This window comes from Chiloscyllium plagiosum, chromosome 3 (genome assembly GCF_004010195.1).
Source record: "Chiloscyllium plagiosum isolate BGI_BamShark_2017 chromosome 3, ASM401019v2, whole genome shotgun sequence".
In the NCBI taxonomy this organism is placed as follows: Eukaryota; Metazoa; Chordata; class Chondrichthyes; order Orectolobiformes; family Hemiscylliidae; genus Chiloscyllium; species Chiloscyllium plagiosum.
This window is the reverse complement of record NC_057712.1, coordinates 26,582,772-26,604,019: the sequence shown is the minus strand read 5'-3', so window position 1 is coordinate 26,604,019 and position 21,248 is coordinate 26,582,772.

The window sequence follows — 21,248 nt, the reverse complement described above, 5'->3', positions numbered from 1 at the left end:
GGAGCTCATGTCTGTCTCCTGAGGGAGATCATTACAGTTCCTCGCTATGGCACGTTGGAATTGGCAATCGATGAGTTGAGCATTGTACCCCATTCTTATGAGGGCATCCTTGAGTACTTCTAGGTGCCTGTCACATTCCATGCACATATACACATATAAGTTTGTGGAGAATTACATTTTACTTTGCTCAAAAACTGCATGAATCCATGTAAGATTCTGTAAATCTGTTTTTTAGATGAGAATCAGTCTGACCTTTGTGGCACAGACAGTCTCACACAGGGAAGCTCACACTTTCAATATATTATCTGGGCTGACATGACAGCAATTGTCAAAGTTAACTTGATAATGTAACTTTTTAAAAAAGGTTTGTGATTTACATAACGAAAGAACTGAAACCAACATGGTCATTCTAAAAGATGAGAGACTTAACAAACAATATGGGTCTTTTTCAAGATATAATTTCAGTTGCATCACACTGTAAATGTTTGCTATAAATTCTGTGTCTTACAATCTTATACTCCACAACCACCTGATGAAGGAGCAGCGCTCCGAAAACTAATGCTTCCAAATTAATCGGTTGTACTACAACCTGGTGTTGAATAAAAAGGGTGAGCCTCACAGCAACTATATTATCATTGTTGATGATTGTAGAAGCCCATCTGGTTCACTAATGTACTTTAGAGAGGAAAATCTGCTGTCCTTACCAGGTCTGGTCTAAATATGATTCCAGACCAACAGCAATGTTGTTGCCTCTTAACTTCCCTCTGAAAAGGCCTAGACAATCAATCAGTTCCAAAAGAGATTAGAGATGAGCCACAAATGCCAGCCTGTTATCTACATTGCAAGAATGAATAAAAAGATGTCACTCTTGATGCGTGAATATGAGGAGTCTATTAATTGGTAGAGCGTTATAGCTGTCTGCAATCTTCTGTTCACTTGAAGAGAAAGATGTCTTTGTCAAATGAAGTGGCTAATAAGTTCCTCCATCAGATATCTAACTTAAGTTCTGGCTTTCTGTAATAAACTTTTCTACATTGATATTTATACTGATAGTAACATTATTTTGATAACATATTCATAGTCATCCCTAGTCAAGAGGTCCAAAATCTGAGAACTAAATATTGATTTATTGCTAAAACAAATGCATACTGTTTTAATTGGATAACTTGTGTAACATAATTTGGACAGTTAACCCTGAATGTCTTAAATTTTCAATAATTGAGTTATATTTATTTGCTTTAAAATTAACTTGAGCATGAATGGTATGTTTTGGCTTAATTATGTTGTTATTCTTAATCCAAATTGATGCTGAACAGACTTGGGTGTGTTTTTATTTCATTTACATGTACTCAAAGATTGCTTAACCACGGAAGGTATGATATAATTTCTGTTGATCAATCATCTGTCAAAAGAAAAAAATACAGAAAATACATTTTAAACGGTATGCAGACATGTTCCTGTTTTTGAAAAAAATTCATGAGGACTTTCAGTTCTTTTGAGAGAATAGAAAAGAATTTTAAAACAGCAGACTGTGTGTTTTAAATTATATTTGCAAAGTTGTTAAGCTGGCACCTTGCTGGAGTTTAAACCTAGCCTACATGTTTGGTGCACTATTATTGTGTCAAAAAGAAATGAAACTGGACCTGACATTGACCTAGGTACAGGAAATGACAATGGAAAACACAGCCCCTCGGAGCCTTCCTTACTAACATCTGGAAGCTTGTGCCAAAGTTGGGAGAGCCACCTCACAGATGAGTCAAGCAACAGCCTGAGATAGTCATACGCACAGGTTCATACCTTACATTTACTGTCATAGGTAACACCACCACTGCCCCTGGGTATGTCCTGACCACCGGCAGGATAGCCCCAGGAAAGGGAGTGAAACTGTATAATACCGTCAGTAGGTAGTTGACCTGACATTACACGATGTTGACTCTGAACAATGACACCCATGGCATCAGATCAAATGTAGGGAAAGAAACGTCCTGATGGCATTTGTTTGCCTGGTCAGTGTTTTAGTGGTTAGTATCCCTGTCCATCAAATGGGAAACTGGGGTTCAATTCCCTAACTGGGAGGACAATTTATCTTAACTGAGGTCTGTAAAATGCTAAAGGAGATTGACAAAGTAGACATAGAAAGGATGTTCCCTCATGTGGGGCTATCTAGAATGAGAGGTCATAGTTCTAGGATAAGAAGTACCAATTTAAAACAGAGATGAGGTGAAATTATTTCTCTGAAAGGGTTGTAAATCTGTGGAATTCACTACTCCAGAGTGCTGGGACATTGAGTAATTTAAGGAGCGAATAGGCAGATTTTTAATTAGCAATGGGTTGAAAGGTTATAGAGACTGGGCAGGAAAGTGGAATTGAGGCTGAGATGAGATCAACCATGATTATCTCAAATGTCAGAGCAGGTTTGAGAATCATCTACTCTTGCTTCTAGTTCTAATGTTCTTAAGATTTACCATGTAACCTGCCCTTCCCCTCAGCCAATAAAGCAGTGCTCTTTCATGTTGAACACAACTTGGAAGAAGCACTGAGTGCAGCAAGGGGATATAACCTAGCCTGGGTAGGCAACTTCAATGTAAGTCATCAAGAGTGGTTTGAAACATCACTGTGGACTGAGCTGGTTGGGTCCAGAAGGACATTGCTGATAGACAAAGTTTGAGACATATGGGGAAGGAACCAGCAAGAGGGAAAAACCATATTGACCTCATTCTTGTCATCTGCCTGCTGCCGATGCATCTGTTCGTGTCACTATTGGTAAGAATGACCATGCACAGTCCTTGTTAAAACAAAACCCTGTCTTTACAGTGTGGCCTATTCTTCCAATGTACTGTGTGGCACTGACAATGTGTAAATTGGATAAACAAAGACATAGAAACATAGAAGATAGGAGCAGGAGGAGGCCACTCAGCCCTTTGAGCCTGCTCTGCCATTCATCATGGCTGATCATCCAACTCAATAGCCTCATTGAACAATTCAAGACGAAGCATCCATGAGGCATGGTGGGCAATCAGCTACAGCCGCATTGTACTCAAAAACAAACTGCAATCTCATGGCCTGGCATATCCCCTGCTCTACCATTACCATCAAACTAAGTGATCAACCCTGGTTCAATAACAAATTCATGGAGGAGGGCATGTCAGGAAAAAGACCAGGTACACCTAAAAATGAAGTTAAACTTGTGAAGCTACTAAGCAGGACTCCTTGCATGCCAGTGTAAGCAGTAAGAGACAGTCCAGTCTAAGTAATTCCACATCCAACTGATCAGATCTAAACTCTACAGTACTGCTACACCAGTTATGAATGACGGTGAATTATTAAACAACTCACTGAAGGATGAAAAACCACAAATATCTCTATCTTCAATGAGGGGGGAGCCAAGCTCAGTCCAAAAGATGAGGCTTAAGCATTTGAAACAACTTACAGCTAGAAATGTTAAGTCCATGTTGGATCCATCTTGGTGTCCTTCAGAGGTCCCAGTATCATAAATGCAAATTTGTTTTTTTCAAGTAACAGCTGGAGACACTGAATTCTGGGAAGGCTGTGGTCCCTGACAACATTCCAGCAATGGTACTACAGATGTGTGCTCGAGACTTGCCATTCCCCCAGTCATGCTGCTCCAGTAAAACTGCAACACTAGCATCTATGCAATAATGTGGAAAGTTGTCAAAGTATGTCCTGTATTCAAAACCCAGGACAAATCCAACCCAATTAATTACTGCTTCATCAGTCTACTCTTAATCATCAATAAAGTAAAGGAAGGCATCATCAACAGTGCTAACAAATAACAAATGCTGAGCAATAACCTCAAGATCGACATTCAAGATTTAGTTTTTGACAGATCACTTTACACCTGACCTTATTACAATGTTGTTTCAAATGTAGACAAAAGAAACTGAATTCCAGAGATGAGGTCAGAGTGAATGCTGCTGGAATCAAGGCTGCATTTGACCAAATATGGCATCAAGAAGTCCTAGCAAAATTGGAGTCAATGGAACAAAAACTCTTTGCTGGTTGGATTCATACCTGGCATATAGGAAGATGATTGTGGTTGTTGGTGGTCAATCTTTTCAACATTAGAACACCTCTGAAAACATTTCTTAGGGTAATATCCTCGTTCAACCATCATCACCTTGTGGGCGGCATGGTGGCACAGTGGTTAGCACTGCTGCCTCACAGCGCCAGAGACCCGGGTTCAATTCCCGCCTCAGGCAACTGACTGTGTGGAGTTTGCACGTTCTCCCCGTGTCTGCATGGGTTTCCTCTGGGTGCTCTGGTTTCCTCCCACAGTCCAAAGATGTGCAGGTCAGGTGAATTGGCCATGCTAAATTGCCCGTAATGTTAGGTAAGGGGTAAATGTAGGGGCATGGGTGGGTTTCGCTTCGGCGGGTCGGTGTGGACTTGTTGGGCCGAAGGGCTTGTTTCCACACTGTAAGTAATCTAATCTAATCACTGTTTCACCAATGACCTTCCCTTCATCACAATGTCTGAAGTGGGGATGTTTGCTGTTCATGCAAAATGTTCAGCACCATTCTTGACTTCTCAGGTACTAAAGCAAACCATGCCCGAATGTGGCAAGACACTGACAATATCCAGGTTTGGGCTGACAAGTGGCAAGTAACATTCATGCCATACAAGTCACAGGCAGTGACCATCTCCAACAAGAGAAAGTCTAATTATCATCCCTTAGCAATTACCATTGCTGAATCCCCCCTTTATTAACTTCCTAGAGGTTACCATTGAATAGAAACTGAATTGAACTGAATTGGAACCCTACATTGAATAACTCACTACCTGATTGCCCAAAGCCTGTTCACCATCTACAAAGCACAAGTCAGAAGTGTGATGGAAAACTTCCCACTTGCCTGGATGATTGCAACTCCAATGACAGTCAAGAAGTTTGACACCTGCTGTTATGAGCACCACGGTGGTTCAGTGGTTAGCACTGCTGCCTCACAGCTCTAGGGACTTGGGTTTGATTTCACCCTCAGGAGACTGTGCGGAGTTTGCACATTTTACCATGTCCATGTGGGTTTCCTCCAGGTGCTTCAGTTTCCTCCCACAGTCCAAAAATGTGCAGGCTAGGTGGATTAGCCATGGGAAATGTAGGGTTACAGGGATTAGGTGGGGAGGGAGAGTTCTGGGAGGGATGGTTCTCATGCGGTAAGTGTGGACTTGATGGGCTGAATGGCCTATTTCCACACAATAGAGATTCTATATTTCTATACTATGAGGACAAATTAGGCCAGTCAATTGACATTATATCCACAAACATTTAGTCACTCCATGTCCAAAGCTTATTAGCAATAATGTGTACCATCCTACAAGATACACTGCAAAAATTCAACAAAACTCCTGACAGTACCTTCCAAACCAATGACCACTACAATCTAGAAGGATAAGGAGAGCAGGTACATGGGAACACCATCACCTGCAAGTTCCCCTCCAAGCCACTCCACATTCTGGCTTGAAATTGTATCATCATTCTGTCACTGTTGCTGGGTCAATATCCTAGAATTCCCTCCCTAATCGTGACATTGTGAGTGTATCTGTAGTACATGGACTACAAGAGTTCAAGAAGGCAGCTCACTACCAATTTCTCAGTAGTGGTGGGCAATAAGTACTAGCCAGGCTAGAGATGTCTGCCTCCCCTGAGTAAATGCAAGAAACTTTACTGTCCAAAAGATTATCTTTCTAAGTAAGCACTTTATAAAAAGAAACACTTGCCTCTAACTCTGCTATGTTTGTAGCATATGGGTAATTCCTTTACATCTTGTACATGGAAAACAGGTAAAAAAAGATAATGAGACCTCTAATGGATGTTTTTACTAGTCCCTGTCATGCCTTGAAAAATAAAACTGTCAGCTTGAAACTTACCTTCCAGCTTTGGGTGACTGCAAATCTATTCTCCAAGTGGCCTACCTTAGCTTTTCTCCACAGCCACCTATCAAAGTCAAAAGCACAGACTTATTTCCCTCCAATTGTTTTCTCTCAATGTATCCCTTATCTAGATGAACTTAAAATAACCCATGCATTCCGGTTACGATGTTGTGTTATCTTCATACAGGAATTTGTCAAGCCATTTATTAAGGGATTTTCCACATCCATTGGTGGACTTTGTATGACAATGCTTTGAGAAAATAAACACTTCTTGACGTCTGAGCTGATTCATTTCCAAACTTTGAGGACATGCTCCTATCACAGCAAAGTGCTCTTTTAGTGTAATAGAGCAACCCAAATTAAAGATTATGGTAGCTATAGATAATAAGGCAATGGTAAGACCTTATTCCTAACTGTGGAGTGGTAGGATATAATTATTATAGAGAGCCGGTTCAAAGAACCAAGTTGGTTGTGGAAATTGCAAAAGTGCTACAGGGTGAGGGGTGAGGCACTAAAGGGATTTGTAAAGAAGAACAAGATTTCAGTTCAGTATGTTAGCAAATACTGGGGGTCAGTAGAAGTCAGCGAGGTTCAAATTGTGTGGTAAGTGGGCATGGGAGAGAGGATAAAGATAATGAGGTTTTAATTCAGTACTAGTATATGTATGATGAAGCAGGGCTTTAGAGAAAAAATCATTTTTACAATAGACAATAGACAATAGGTGCAGGAGTAAGCCATTCTGCCCTTCGAGCCTACACCACCATTCAATATAATCATGGCTGATCATCCTTAATCAGTATCCTGTTCCTGCCTTATCTCCATAACCCTTGATTCCACTATCCTTGAGAGCTCTATCCAACTCTTTCTTAAATGAATCCAGAGACTGGGCCTCCACTGCCCTCTGGGGCAGAGCATTCCACACAGCCACCACTCTCTGGGTGAAGAAGTTTCTCCTCATCTCTGTCCTAAATGGTCTACCCCGTATTTTTAAGCTGTGTCCTCTGGTTCGGCACTCACCCATCAGCGGAAACATGTTTCCTGCCTCCAGAGTATCTAATCCTTTAATAATCTTATATGTCTCAATCAGATCCACTCTCAGTCTTCTAAACTCAAGGGTATACAAGTCCAGTCGCTCCAGTCTTTCAGTGTAAGGTAGTCCCGCCATTCCAGGAATTGATATCGTGATCATACGCTGCACTCCCTCAATAGCCAGAATGTCTTTTCTCAAATTTGGAGACCAGAGCTGCACACAGTACTCCAGGTGTGGTCTCACCAGGGCCCTGTACAGCTGCAGAAGAACCTCTTTGCTTCTATACTCAATCCCTCTTGTTATGACGGCCAGCATGTTATTAGCCTTCTTCACTACCTGCTGTACCTGCATGCTTACCTTCATTGACTGGTGTACAAGAACACTCAGATCTCTTTGTACTGCCCCTTTACCTAAATTGATTCCATTTAGGTAGTAATCTGCCTTTCTGTTCTTGCCACCAAAGTGGATAACCATCCATTTATCCACATTAAACTGCACCTGCCATGCATCTGACCACTCACATAATCTGTCCAGGTCACCCTGTAATATCGGGTGCCCAATATAGAGGAGGCCACATCGGGTACCCAATATAGAGGAGGCCACATCAGGTGTGGCTTGATGTAGCCTCCTCTATATTGGGGAGACAGTCCGCCTACTTGTGGAACATTTCAGAGAACACCTCTGGGACACCCAGACCAACCAACCCAACCACCCCGTGGCTCAACACTTCAACTCCCCCTCCCACTCCACCAAGGACAGGCAGGTCCTTGGACTCCTCCATTGCCATAGCAACACGACGGTTGGAGGAAGAGCGCCTCATCTTCCGCCTAGGAACCCTCCAACCTCAGGGGATGAACTCAGATTTCTCCAGTTTCCTCATTTCCCCTCCCCCCACCTTGTCTCAGTCAAATCCCTCGAACTCAGCACCGCCTTCCTAACCTGCAATCTTCTTCCTGACCTCTCCGCCCCCACCCCCACTCCAGCCTATCACCCTCATCTTGACCTCCTTCCACCTATCGCATTTCCAACGCCCCTCCCCCAAGTCCCTCCTCCCTAATTTTTATCTTAGCCTGTTGGACACACTTTCCTCATTCCTGAAGAAGGGCTTATGCCCGAAACGTCGATTCTCCTGCTCCTTGGATGCTGCCTGACCTGCTGCGCTTTTCCAGCAACACATTTTCAACTCTATCATAGATGACAATTAATCTCCAAATGCGTGAAGTTGGTGACAGTAAAACATGGGAATGGTGGCAGAGGTGTGTGATGCCAGTTGAAATTAAAAGGCATTACTGCTTAAGAGAGTGGTATCAACTGGTCAAAGTACAGCAAAACCTGCAGCCAGATCAAGAAATGAATGCTAAAATCAAGTAAATCAGACCAACACATTCTACTCATGGAACAAGAGGACCTGTTTGAGATGGAAATCTTTAATCTTGGGTGAATGCTTTCAACAATTTGTGAAAACAGGTAATGAACAGTGACAGGCATCTGGATATCCTTTGCAGTAAAAATAGGAAATTAATGAACTCACCAGAGCAACTAATATATGTTAATTGACTGAGAAGGGTTTCAAGCATATTGGTGTTTCCTAAACTAAGTGGAAATACTAAAAACATCTGCAAGTATTCCTCCGATAGAGTTGGTTTTAGAACAGTCAGTGTATCCAAAGGGTATGAGGAGTCATTTGGAGAACTAAGAAAACTAGCTGTTGAGAGATTTGGAGTAAGATCTAGTGAAGTCTTCAGGATTTCAAATGATTCTATTGTATCTGACCTCTTGTTAGTACTGAGCATTTGTCAGTACTTTGATCCAGCATGACTAGAATCTGTTTTCATGATGTCATGGTTACCCTTGATGATAGACCATGTAAATAGTTCTCTCAGGCAGTAGCTCACATTGCTGGCAGAATGCAGGCTCAGAATATCCTTGCAATGGTAATACAAATTGCAGATAGGTCTTCTCAAGACTAGGTCTTCCCAAAGCAGCCCAGTCCAAAGATGCTCTTGATACATTGCTAGACTAATACTTGAAATAGTCTGATTGTCTTATGAGGAAATGTTGCGCAGGCTAGACTTGTATTGACTGGAGTTTAGAAAAGTAAGATGCAGCTTGAATGAAACATATAAAGATCCTGAGGGTGAATGGAGAAAGGAGGTTTCCTCTTGATAAGAGAGTTTAGAACTGGGAGTAGCTGTTTGAAAATAAGGGGTCACCAGTTTAGGCAAGAGATACATAAGAACGTAAGAACCAGGAGCAGGAGTAGGCCATCTGACCCTTCAAGCCTGCTCTACCATTCAATAAGATCATGGCTGATCTTTTTGTGGACTCAGCTCCACTTACCCACCATCACACCATAACCCTTAATTCCTTTACTGTTCAAAACAAAATCTATCTTAGCTTTAAAAACATTTACTGAAGTAGTGTCGACAACTTCACTGGGCAGGGAATTCATAGATTCACAACCCTCTGGCTGAAGAAGTTCCTCCTCAATTCAGTCCTAAATCTGCTCCCCCTAATCCTGAAGCTATGCCCTCTTGTCCTAGTTTTACCTGCCAGTGGAAACATCCTCTCTACATCTATCTTATCTATTCCCTTCATAATTTTATTTGATTCTATAAGATCCCACCTCATTATTTTTCCTAAGTCATGAGTCTTTGGATCTCTCATTCTCAAAATGTAGTGAATGCAGACTTGAATAATTTTAAGGAGAAGTAGATGGATTCTTGATAAGCAAGAGGTTGAAAGATATCAGAAGGAGCCAGGAATGTGGACTAATCAAATTATCAGTCATGATCTTATTGAATAATGGAGCAAGTGACCTACTTCTTGTCTGTATGTTCATTTTCTTTTAATGTTAAACCTTTTTTTGTGAAGCCAAGCAAGATTTATGAAAGAGATTGGTACCATGGTTAGGCCAATGGAATAATAAATGGAAATACTTGTTGTAAATATATTTGCGCATTGAAACGCTAGTTTCTGATCTGAAGTCAAGTGTTCTGAATTATAACTGTTCTTTTTTAATGTTTGAGAAAATGTTTGTAGGCCAATTTACTAGTGGAAGTTTAGCAACTTCTGTATTTTCATATTGAACTATTCTTTCTTTCGTTGGATATTTCCTTAAGCATGCTGAAGAATGTAATTTGGTGTGTAGACTTTGGTGGAAAAGCACCTCCTGACTTGATTTCTCCTTTGGTGTATAATCATCCTGAATACATCTCTCATTGCCTCTACTTGTGAAACTCAGATGACAGAAGGCATGTGCCTTCAGACATAAACAGGGTGATGGGCGATACAAGGAAACAAATCTCAGGTACAATCACCTCTGCTTTGCCTCCTGTTACACACCTTCTTTCTTGTATTATCACGGATTGAAGACTGGTCAGCACAAACAATTATTAGCCTGGATTGACAATTAGTTAACATTGGTCCAGAAGACTGGAGGAATGTGAGGACTGCAGATGCTGGAGATTAGAGTCGAGAATATGGTGCTGGAAAGGCACAGCAGATCAGGCAGCATCTGAGGAGCAGGAAAATCGACGTTTTGGGTAAAAGCCCTTCATCAAGAATGAGGCTAGGAACCTCGGGGGATGGAGAGATAATTGGGAGGTGTGTGGGGCTAGAGGGAAGACAGCTGAAAGTTCAATACGTGGATGGAGGTGGGGTAAAAGTGATAGGTTGGAGGGAAGGGTGGAATGGATGGGTGGGAAGGAAGAGGGACAGGTGGGACAGGTCATGAGGGCAGTGCTGAGCTGGAAGGTTGGAACTTGGGTAAGGTGGGGGGGGCAAAGGAAAGGAAGAAACTGGTAAAATTGGTGCAGCAGAGACAGATTTGGAATTGATGAGTCTTTTTCAGATTGGGAAGATATAACAAATCGAGTGCCACAAAGATCAGTCCCAGGGACACAATTATTTACCTTACACATTAATGACTTGGAGTGGGACAGAGTGTCCTTTATCCATATTTGGTGATGATATGAAAATTCATGGGATGGCATATGTATTGAGGACATAAGAAATCTACAAGTGAATATCGATAGATTTAGTGTGAGGGTCATAAATTGGCAGATGCAGTTGTGTAGGAGAATGTGAGATCATGCACTTTGGTAGGAAGAATCAAAAGGCAGATTCTTCTTTAAATGGAGAAAGTCTCTGAAAGTATGGCACAGAGTGATCTGAGTGTTCCTGTACATGAAACACAAAACATTAATCTGTAGGTGTTGTACGTGACTAAGAAGGGAAATGGAATTTTGAACTTTATTGCTGAGGATTTGAAGTTTAAAAACAGACAGGTCTTGTTATAACTGTACTGAATGTTGAGCGCTCTGGAAGTACTGTATACAGTTTTGTCCCCTGTATTTAAGAAAGGATGTAACAGCATTGAAGTCAATCCAAAGAGATTCACTCAGCCCATTCCTGGGATTGGGGAGAGGTGGTTTGATGGCTCAACAGGCTAAGGCTTTATTTAGAGGTTTAGAAGAGAGATGATTCTGAGGGACAAAAACAGAAATTGTTTAAAAAGCTCAGCAGGTCTGGTACCATCTGTGAAAATAAATCAGAGTTAATATTTTGGGTCTGTGTCAGAGCTGAGGAAGGGTCACTGGACCCACAATGTTAACTCTGATTTCTCTTCACAGATGCTGCCAGACCTGCTGAGCTTTTCCAGGAACTTTTTGTTTGTTTCTGATTTACAGCATCCACAGTTCTTTCAGTTTTTATTTAAGGTTCAGAGAGTGCTTGACAGGCTAAATGTTGACAAGATATCTCCACTATTGGAACTGGGGACATGGGATAAGCAATAAGGGGACACTCATTTAAAACAAAGATGTGAAGAAAAATCTTCTCTAAGGATAGTGAATGCCTGAAATTCTCTGAGGTTATGAAGGCATTGGAATTATTTATAAAGGTATTTATTGAAATATCAAGGAATTAAAGGTGATGATGAACTGGCACAAAAGAGCAGTTGAGGCCTAGGGCAGATCAGCAATGACCAGTCGAATGGTAGGGCAGACTTATGGAGTGAATGGCCTCCTTCTGCCCCTATTTTTTATGTTCTTACGTTCTTCAAATCTAGTGCTGATGCAGGAATGTTCAAAATAAACTCTGCTTAAAAATTGCATGCTTCAAATGAAATGGAAGTTGTTGGTAAGACTATTGTGAGGAAACAAAAGAAAAATAGCAAGTATGGGCAACAAGATGTTATGCACTGCAAAAGTAACCATTTCTGTATCCAAAATGTTAAAATAACTGCAGCTTTATGAAAACTCTCAAACACCAAAGCAAAAACAAATCAACTAGTGCTTATTTGTATGGGTGTGAACAACTTGTAAATTGTTCAGTAGCTTTGGTGTGGAATAAAATTACAGAAGTTTGAGTACACTAGAAGTTCCAATATGCCTATTGTCAGGTCTGGAAGAAATAAATGGACTTTTCATCATTTCATTCTGCTTTGTTCTTATCCTGAATTCATGCGGCATGGTGGTTCAATGGTTACCATTGCTGCCTCACAGTGCAAGGGATCGGAATTTGATTCCAGCCTTGGTTGACTGGCCGCATGGAGTTTTCACATTCTCCGCATCTGTGCATTGGTTTCCTCCAGGTGTTCTGGTTTTCTTCCACAGTCCAAAGATGAGAACGTTAGGTGGATGACTGTGCTAAATTGCCCATAGTGTCTAAGAATGTGCAGGCTAATTGGTTAGGCATAGGAAATGCAGGGTGACAGGGAGATGGTGCAAGGTTGGTCTGAGTAGGATGCTGTTTGGAAGGTTAGGGCGACTTGACAGGCCAAACGGCTTGCTTTCACACTGTAGGGATACTATGCTGTCTGACTAGGAGCATAGAAATGTAAGAGTTCATGAAAGGAGTAGGCCATTCAGCCTTTGAGCCTGCTGTACCATTCTATAAAATGTTGGCTGATTTGGTTGGCATCTCAACTCTCCATAACCCCTGACTCGCTTGTCTGTCAAAAATCTACACACCTTTGCCTTGAGTAGATTCTATTCAGGAAATCCAATTTACACTGATTTCTGGGTAAGAGGATCTTATATTGACCAATGATCATCTCGGGGAAAAAGAATTTCTTCTCATCACCATCTTTTATGGGCGATCTCTTATTCTATCTCTATCTCCTTGTTCTGGTCTTCCCTGTAAAAGGAAACACACTTCTGTTATCTACCCTATCATGGCCCCAGGATCTTATACATTTCAATGAGATCATATGCCATTCTTCTCAACTCCAATGGGCAAAAGCCCAATTGTTCATCCTTTCTTCAGAGGATCTGGCTTTTGTCCCAGCAATGAGTTGAAACAATTTCCAATGCAATCAGATCCTTTTTCAAATGAGGAGACCAAAACTGCAGACCATTCTCCAGATGTGGTCTCACCAACACTCTGTACAACTGTGGTAAAAATACTTATTTTTATATTCAATTCCCCTTGCAATAAATGCCAAAATTCTATTTGACTTCCCAATCACTTGCTGTACCTGCATATTTTCTTTTGGATAGCTCATATACCAGAACATCCAGATCCTCCTTCACCCATAGAGTTCCGCAATCTCTCTCCTTTTAAATAATATACTGCAATTATTCCCACCAAAAAGTGGATACATTCACATTTCACTGCGTCATATTCCATCTACTGTTTTTTGTATAAACCTGACCTAAAATTAACCTGCCTAAATCTCTTTGCCTTGAATATTTATAAAGATATAGATGGGCTTTCTGAACAGGCAAGTTTCAAATTGACTCTTACGAAAATGCAGCATTTATTTATGTAAGCAAATGGTGTTCTGGCCAAAACTAAAATCACTAAAGTAATTTTGAGGCAAATTTTCAATCAATAACCTTGTGTTTCTCTTCTGTGTCACTTGCTTTGCAATAGTCTCTGAAGAAAAAGCTGCAGTTTTTAATTTTGAACATTAGATGGCATTTGATTCCATATATCAAAAATAATCTTTGCAGGAACAGCTTTACCCGAAGTTCTTTGCGCCAAAATTAGTTTGCGTATTATCTAACATTGAGCTGTCATGTAGAACAGTGTTGTCAAGCAGAATTAAATTGTTAACTTTTTAAAAGTTAGAACTTTTTCGCACACATCAGTGATTGCGTGATTACTTATGTTTTCGAATGCCATTCTGCACAGTTAACATGAAGGGGCAAAGGATAATATGGACCAAATGACAAGAAAATCAATTGTCTATTTTGATTCATTTCTCCATGTGTTATTTCAAATATCGTTACAATAGGTTACCCTAAATGCAGAAGGGCCCAGAGGTTGCCTTTGTGTCCTTGTAACTTAACGAAAAGAGACTTCTTCTCTAGGTGGGTGTCCATGTTAGTAAAAAAAAATAGGCTAAATTTTCAAATCAGCATGAGGAACTGGCAGGATTTTATAAAGGCAACTATTAAGAAATTGTTTTGGGATTTCAGATCTTCATTATATGTATCAATGATTGGATAAAATAGCGAATTAGAAATGTATGAACTAGAGTCAGCCAGTGAACCCCTCAATCCTGTTCCAACATTCAATGAGACCATGTCTGATCTATGAACTAAATTCTATATACGTACCTTTGCTCCATTTCTTTAAAACCATTAGATTAAAAAAACTAGCAGTCTCAGAGTTTAAAGTTGCAATTGATCTGACATCACTTGCCTTTTGTAGATAGAAGTTCAGAAACCTTTGTGTTTAGACGTTTTTTCCTAATTGCGCTTCTGAAAAGTTCAATTTTTAAGACCCTGTCAACATACACTTGTCTAAACTCCTAATGAGAAGAGTTTCTCCCAATCTTTTGCATAGTTCCGTCAAATCATTCTATAATCTTCAAAATTCTAAGCAGTACATCCCTCATCTATGGACTTTCTTCCCATAACAACCCTTGGAAGCCAGACATCATTCTAATAAGTCTATGCTGCATTTCCTAGAAGGCTAATGTCCTTTCCAGGGTATGAGATGTCCACAACATATATAGTATATCCAAGAATGCAGCCAACTGTGTTTTACCATAAATTCACCTCTGAACTTGGTTTTGAATCTTACAGTTACTTTTACAGTTGCATGCATCACGTGTTAAGGGTTCTATACTCTACAACATGACTGTTTAATGTTGATCAGGACTTTTTAATTAGGTCTTATTAATTAGGTTAATTAGATCTTTTTCAACTTTTGTCAATATAGCTGTGTCCTTTACCTGCCCTTAGTTCAGTCTCAAAGGATTATGCCCAGGTGAAGATGACATCCATCTGGATTCTAATACCTGTATGAACAAGTGCACACTTCACATTGTTTATGAAGCTCGGTAGAGTATATTAGGTTACCTGATGAATTCACCACAGCATAGTGCAAGACATTAAATTGAGAAGTCCAGTCAAGATTTGTCACTTCATCTCTTTTTTAAAAAACTGATTAAACCACTTTAGTGCAGTTTTAATCATTAGCATCATCTCCTGAACTTAATTAATTTACTAAATGCCTCTTGATGCTTCATTAATTTTAGTACTGATGACCTTTAAGAGTCATATAGCCGGGTCATTGGTTTGGAATTTGCAAAAATCATATTAACATGTGAAACTTTTATCCCTTCCCTCATTATAGTCCTACTGTGCTTGTCGACTTGCTTTCCTCACTGCTAGCAATGCTCATTGAATGTTGTTTCTGCTCTAAAGAAATGTAAGCTATTGAACAGTAAAGCTCATACAGAGGCCACTGCCAATCATGTCCAGATCCCTGACAATGAATAACAAGCCAAAATTCTTAAACTTGCCCTATGCTTACTTCCTTTAATTTTATGCTTGCTGCACAGTTGTTTAGCAAGTCCTTTATACTTCAATGATCTTATAATTTAATTGTGTTTTTTCATATACTTTTTCTCAACTTTTATTATATATAGCCTCTGAATTCTTGTACATTTAAAAGCCTCATGTTTGATATTGCTCTTCATATGTGCCATATTAAACCAAGTTATTTTTATCTTTGATTTACACTGAATTATGTAGAATGTGCAGGATAGAAGCGGGCTTTTTGGCCACATTGTGCTTCACATAAGAATTCACAGCAGCTAAATAAACATTGGATTTAGAATGACAGTTTGCACTGCTATAGTTTGAACAAGAAAGGATAACTGGTGATTCATTAAGGCCAATTCTATAGCACGTCAAGATGATAGATATTAACATGCCATTGTTGTACAAGGTAATGGCACTGACAGGCTTAATGTTGGAGGCTGCATTAATTTTCACCCAATCCAATGATGTAATACAGTGAGGAAAATCAGGAGAATAGTTCTGGTTCTCAAGGGGGTCAAATATGGCATTTATGTCTCCCAATAGTCTGTTTCTTTTAATATCCTGAAGTGTTCCTGCTAACAGCTCAACATTTCTTTCTGCCATCACCATATTACCCGTGGTCTCCTAATAGTCTTAGTAACAATGGCTAACTAGCTAATGTAACTACCACTTAAGAGTCATTGAGATGTACAGCACGGAAACAGACTCTTTGGTCTAACTTGCCCATGCCGACCAAGTGTCCTAAATAAATCTAGTCTCATTTGTCAATATTTGGCCCATATCCCTCTAAACCCTTCCTATTCATATACCCTTCCAAATGCTTTTTAAATGTTATAATTGTACCAGCGTCCACCATTTCCTTTGCCAACTCATTCCATACACACACACACAAACCTCTGCGTGAAAAAGTTGCTCCTTAGGACCCTTTTAAATCTTTCCCCTCTCCCTCTAGATTTGGAATCCCCCACCGTGAAAAAAAGCGTTGTCTATTTACCCTATGCATGTCCCTCATGGTTTTTTAAACCTCTATAAGGTCACTCCTCAGCCTCAGCTCCAGGGAAAATAGCCCTAGCCTATTCAGCCTCTTCTGATTGCTCAAACCCTCCAACCCTGGTAACATCCCTGGAAATCTTTTCTGAACCCTTTCAAGTTTCACAATATCCTTTCAATAGGAGAGAGAGAGACCAGAATAATTGTTGACATGCAATGTTGACAACTTGGTAAGACAAGCACCTCCTGTTAAGATTCCTAGTCATTGCTCCTAAACACATTTAGTGTGTTTAGCACACACTAAACCAAGCAGGATTTCATAGAATCCCTACAGTGTGGAAACAGGCCATTTAGCCCAACGAGTCCACACCCACCCTTTGAAGAGTAACCCACCCAAATCCATTTCCCTACCCTATTATTCTACATTTGCCCCTGACTAATGCACCTAACCTACACATCCCTGAACACTATGGACAATTTACCATGGCTAACTCACTTGACCTGTACATCTTTGGATTATGGGAGGAAACCGGAGCACCTGGAGGAAACTCACATAGACAGTGAGAACATGCAGACTCCATATAGACAGTTACCCAAGGCTGGAATTGAACCCGGGTCTCTGGCGCTGTGAGGCGGCAGTGCTGACCACGGAGCCACCGTGCCGCCCACTAGACCAAAGGAAACAGTAAAGAAAGCAATATCCATCTCCCCACAAAAACCATAGCATTTATTTATTGGCTAGTTGCTCAGAAAGTATTTCACCATTTCACATGATCTTTCAGTTTGTAATATGCACACTACCTTGGATGTAGAAGTGAAGGTCTGAGATCTCAAACCTGTTTTATAATGCCTGCATAACTGTATTTGAAACTGTTATCTTTGTAAAGCTGTTGCTTCCATCATTGTTAGTTATACTTAAAGCACATTTTAAAAATTCCATTGTGTAATTATTCAATTATTGGTTTCATTTCAATGAAATCCTTTCAATTTAAATTGAATTCCCTTGACATTTACTCTTTTAATGTCCACTATGTCTACATATTCTTCTTTGCTGTACTCATGCATATTCTACTTCTAATGATCTGATTATTGAGTGCTGGCTGTTAGATACCATATACTGATGAATTTAAGAACAGATCCTGATTAGCTGCTCAACCCACCTAATATGTCCTGAAAATGTATATAATTTCTGAAATAATATTAGGCGTGAGGGGTGTTTAACAAATCAGGATACTCTTCTCTTGCAAACAACACCGTTGCAAAGTTAGGCTCAGAAGAAAAATTTTTTTCATTAATTATAAATTAAACAATATGGCTTTGTAAGGATTGTGAAAAGTTGTCATGCTTTGTACATTGGACTTTAAAAGTTTTATTTGACTTTCAGTCTTTTCTGCAAGTTCAGGGCTGATTATCCAGTGCAACTGTTGGATGTGTTACCTTTGAGATTAGCTAAACCAAGGCCTGCTGGCTTTTCTAATGTATGATAAAAAAAAACACAACAGTTTTCAATATTATTCAAAGAAAAGTGTGACCAATAGATACTTATTGACCAATAACTAAGTTATGATCATTTAGGCATTCATTTTAATGCAATTTATGAGACCTTGCTGGAAAGAAAATTAGTTGCCACATTTCCTACGTTACAATAATACTGCAACTGTAATTACACTTGAAAATATACTTCATTAGCTCTAAGACACTTTAGGATACTGTAGAATCTTGCAATCTTTTTCATATTTTCTTCAATTTACCCCAGCACTGCCCCCTCTTCCCCCTCCCTAACCCCCAACAGTAGTTGGTTTTCATGCACTGAGCCCCATACGTCAGCCTCTCAGGCCTTTCCTCGTGCAGATATGTAATTGACTGTCCAGCTGAATTAACCTACCCTTTAGTTATTGATGTCCTTTCTACATTCCTTCTGAATGGAGTACCCTGTGTCCTTTCTGGTTGCAAAGTTTACAATTTCATTCAAAACAAAAAAAAATCCCGTGAAGCAGAAGCCACCTTTGCAGCATATAAATCAGCATGTTCTTTGATGTCAAATATGTGGCGCTGCAAATTTTTTTCACAGAGTCATGTGAAACTCTTGTGAGGTTAAGCAGGACGGTTTGTATGAAAGTGTTTTACTTAGACTTCAGGAGAATACTTCAATCCTTCTAATTCTTCAATGCTTCTAATGCTTCAATGATCTGCAGAATACGCATTAAAGAAATGATATGGCTTTATCTATATACAACACATAAGAAAGCAATATGTTCTGGGACTGAGAGGTGTAAAGCAAATGTGTGTGGACATTTACATGTGAAATTAGTAAATTGCTAAATTGATATAAATAATTTGACCCTTTTTAATTATAAAGTGATCTCCCACTTGATAGCTGTCTGAGTGTAAAAACAGTGAAATCCTTATATTACCAGTGGCCTCATGTTTGCGGGAATGTCTCAATACTACTTTGACCGAAAGACAGCGTAAGCTTATTAAAATAAACACTATTGATAGGAAAATGTACTTTTCATCAAGTAGACCACCCCTGTACACATAGTTAGTCCAAAAGCTTTTGTCAACTGTGAAACACTGTATGTTTAAGAGGGGAGATTATTCATTTAGTACACACATTGTCACTGCACAATGTTTATTTATACTGTTTTGATGGCACCCAGATCTGGTTTAAATACCATTCAGGAAATATTCCTATTTCAAAGCGTGCAAAAGTAAAAAATGTATTCACGAGCTTGTTCTGGATTTTTACAGTGGAGCTTCAATTACTGATCTTCTAAAATGAATGCTCTCTGGAGTTAATTGCCCACCATGAGATAATGTTGTGTTTGAAGACTTTAACTTGCGGAATAGTATTTTCAAACTTTGCAGTAATGTTATCTGAACTGCAGCATGGTAATAAAGAGATAGATATTTTTGCTGAGTTGAGAAATGGAATTCATACATTTACAAATCAATATATTTATTATAATTCTGTTATTAAAAAGGGCATTCTGAAAGAATTTAATAAAGTTAGAGAGACTTACAGCATTGAAGGAGCCCATTTGGCCCATCATGTGTCCTGAGCCCCCATGCCTACTTGTTGTCCAAACAGTTTAGGTTCCTCACCCTCAGGTACCTGACCATTCCATTTAAAATTATTTACAGAATCAGCTTCTGTTGAACTTTCAGGTGCAGCATTCCAGGCTTCAACAACTCACTAAGGGGAAAAAAATATTCTCCTTAGCTCCTCCCTAGACATTTGCCAATGTTTTCAAAGCAATGAACTCAATGAATTATTGACCAAGTTCAAGAGGGAATTGGTTTTCTCTATCTCATCATTTTGAAAACCTCCATTAGGACTCTGCTTGGCCTTCTCTGTTCGAAGAACAGTCCTAACTATTCCACATAACTAAAGTCCTTCACCTGTACTGATAATCCTCCTCTGCAATTTTTTAAAGGTCTTTACATTTTTCCAGAAATGTGACATTCAGAGTGGTCTGTAATACTGCCGCTGAGGTCTGACTGATCTGAAGGTCTGTCATGAGTTGTCTGAGTGACTCATGTGGAGTGACACCAGCACATATTTGTCACCAAAACGACAACAACTTACATTTTTATACTGCCTTTAACATGATAAAGTAGGTCCCAATGTGATGCTCAGGCTTACCATTAAACAAAAGTTGACACAGAGCCGTATAAAGAGGTATGAGGATAAATGTCTGAAGACTTCATCAAAAAGGCATATTTTATAGAGTAACGTAAACAGATGTGACTTTGGAAGAGGTCAAGTATCACTTGGGAGCGGTCAAGTCTCCTTTGGGACTAGGAATGCAGTACTGAGCAAATTGGAGTTGTGGGAGTTGTGGACTGATGAGTTCTGTAATCCTGAAGGAATTCATCCTAGATGTTAAAAGAAATAACTGGTTTGAAGGTTGATGAATTAGTTTTAATTTTCCAAACTGCCCTAGAATTGCAGAAGATTTCTTAGAATGAAACTCATCTATTTGAGAGAGAGATAGAAAGAGATTGCAGGAAACTATAGACTTGTTAGCTTAACATCTGTCATAGGGAAGATGCTAGAACCTATTATTAAAGATTTTGTAACAACACTTAAGAAAGCTCAAGGTCATCAGGTAGAAACAACATGATTTTGCGAAAGGAAAATGGAACTTAGCTTTTTGAATCTTTTTGGAAATCTTTGAGGAAGTAACATGTGCTGTGACTAAAGGGGAACCAGTGAATATGGGCTCATTGTAACCATTGTAACCGCTCATTGTGGGCGGCACGGTGGCACAGTGGTTAGCACTGCTGCCTCACAGCGCCAGAGACCCGGGTTCAGTTCCCGCCTCAGGCGACTGACTGTGTGGAGTTTGCACGTTCTCCCTGTGTCTGCGTGGGTTTCCTCTGGGTGCTCCGGTTTCCTCCCACAGCCCAAAAATGTGCAGGTTAGGTGAACTGGCCACGCTAAATTGCCCGTAGTGTTAGATGCAGGGGTAAATGTAGGGGAATGGGTATGGGTGGGTGCGCTTCGGCGGGTCGGTGTGGACTTGTTGGGCCGAAGGGCCTGTTTCCACACTGTA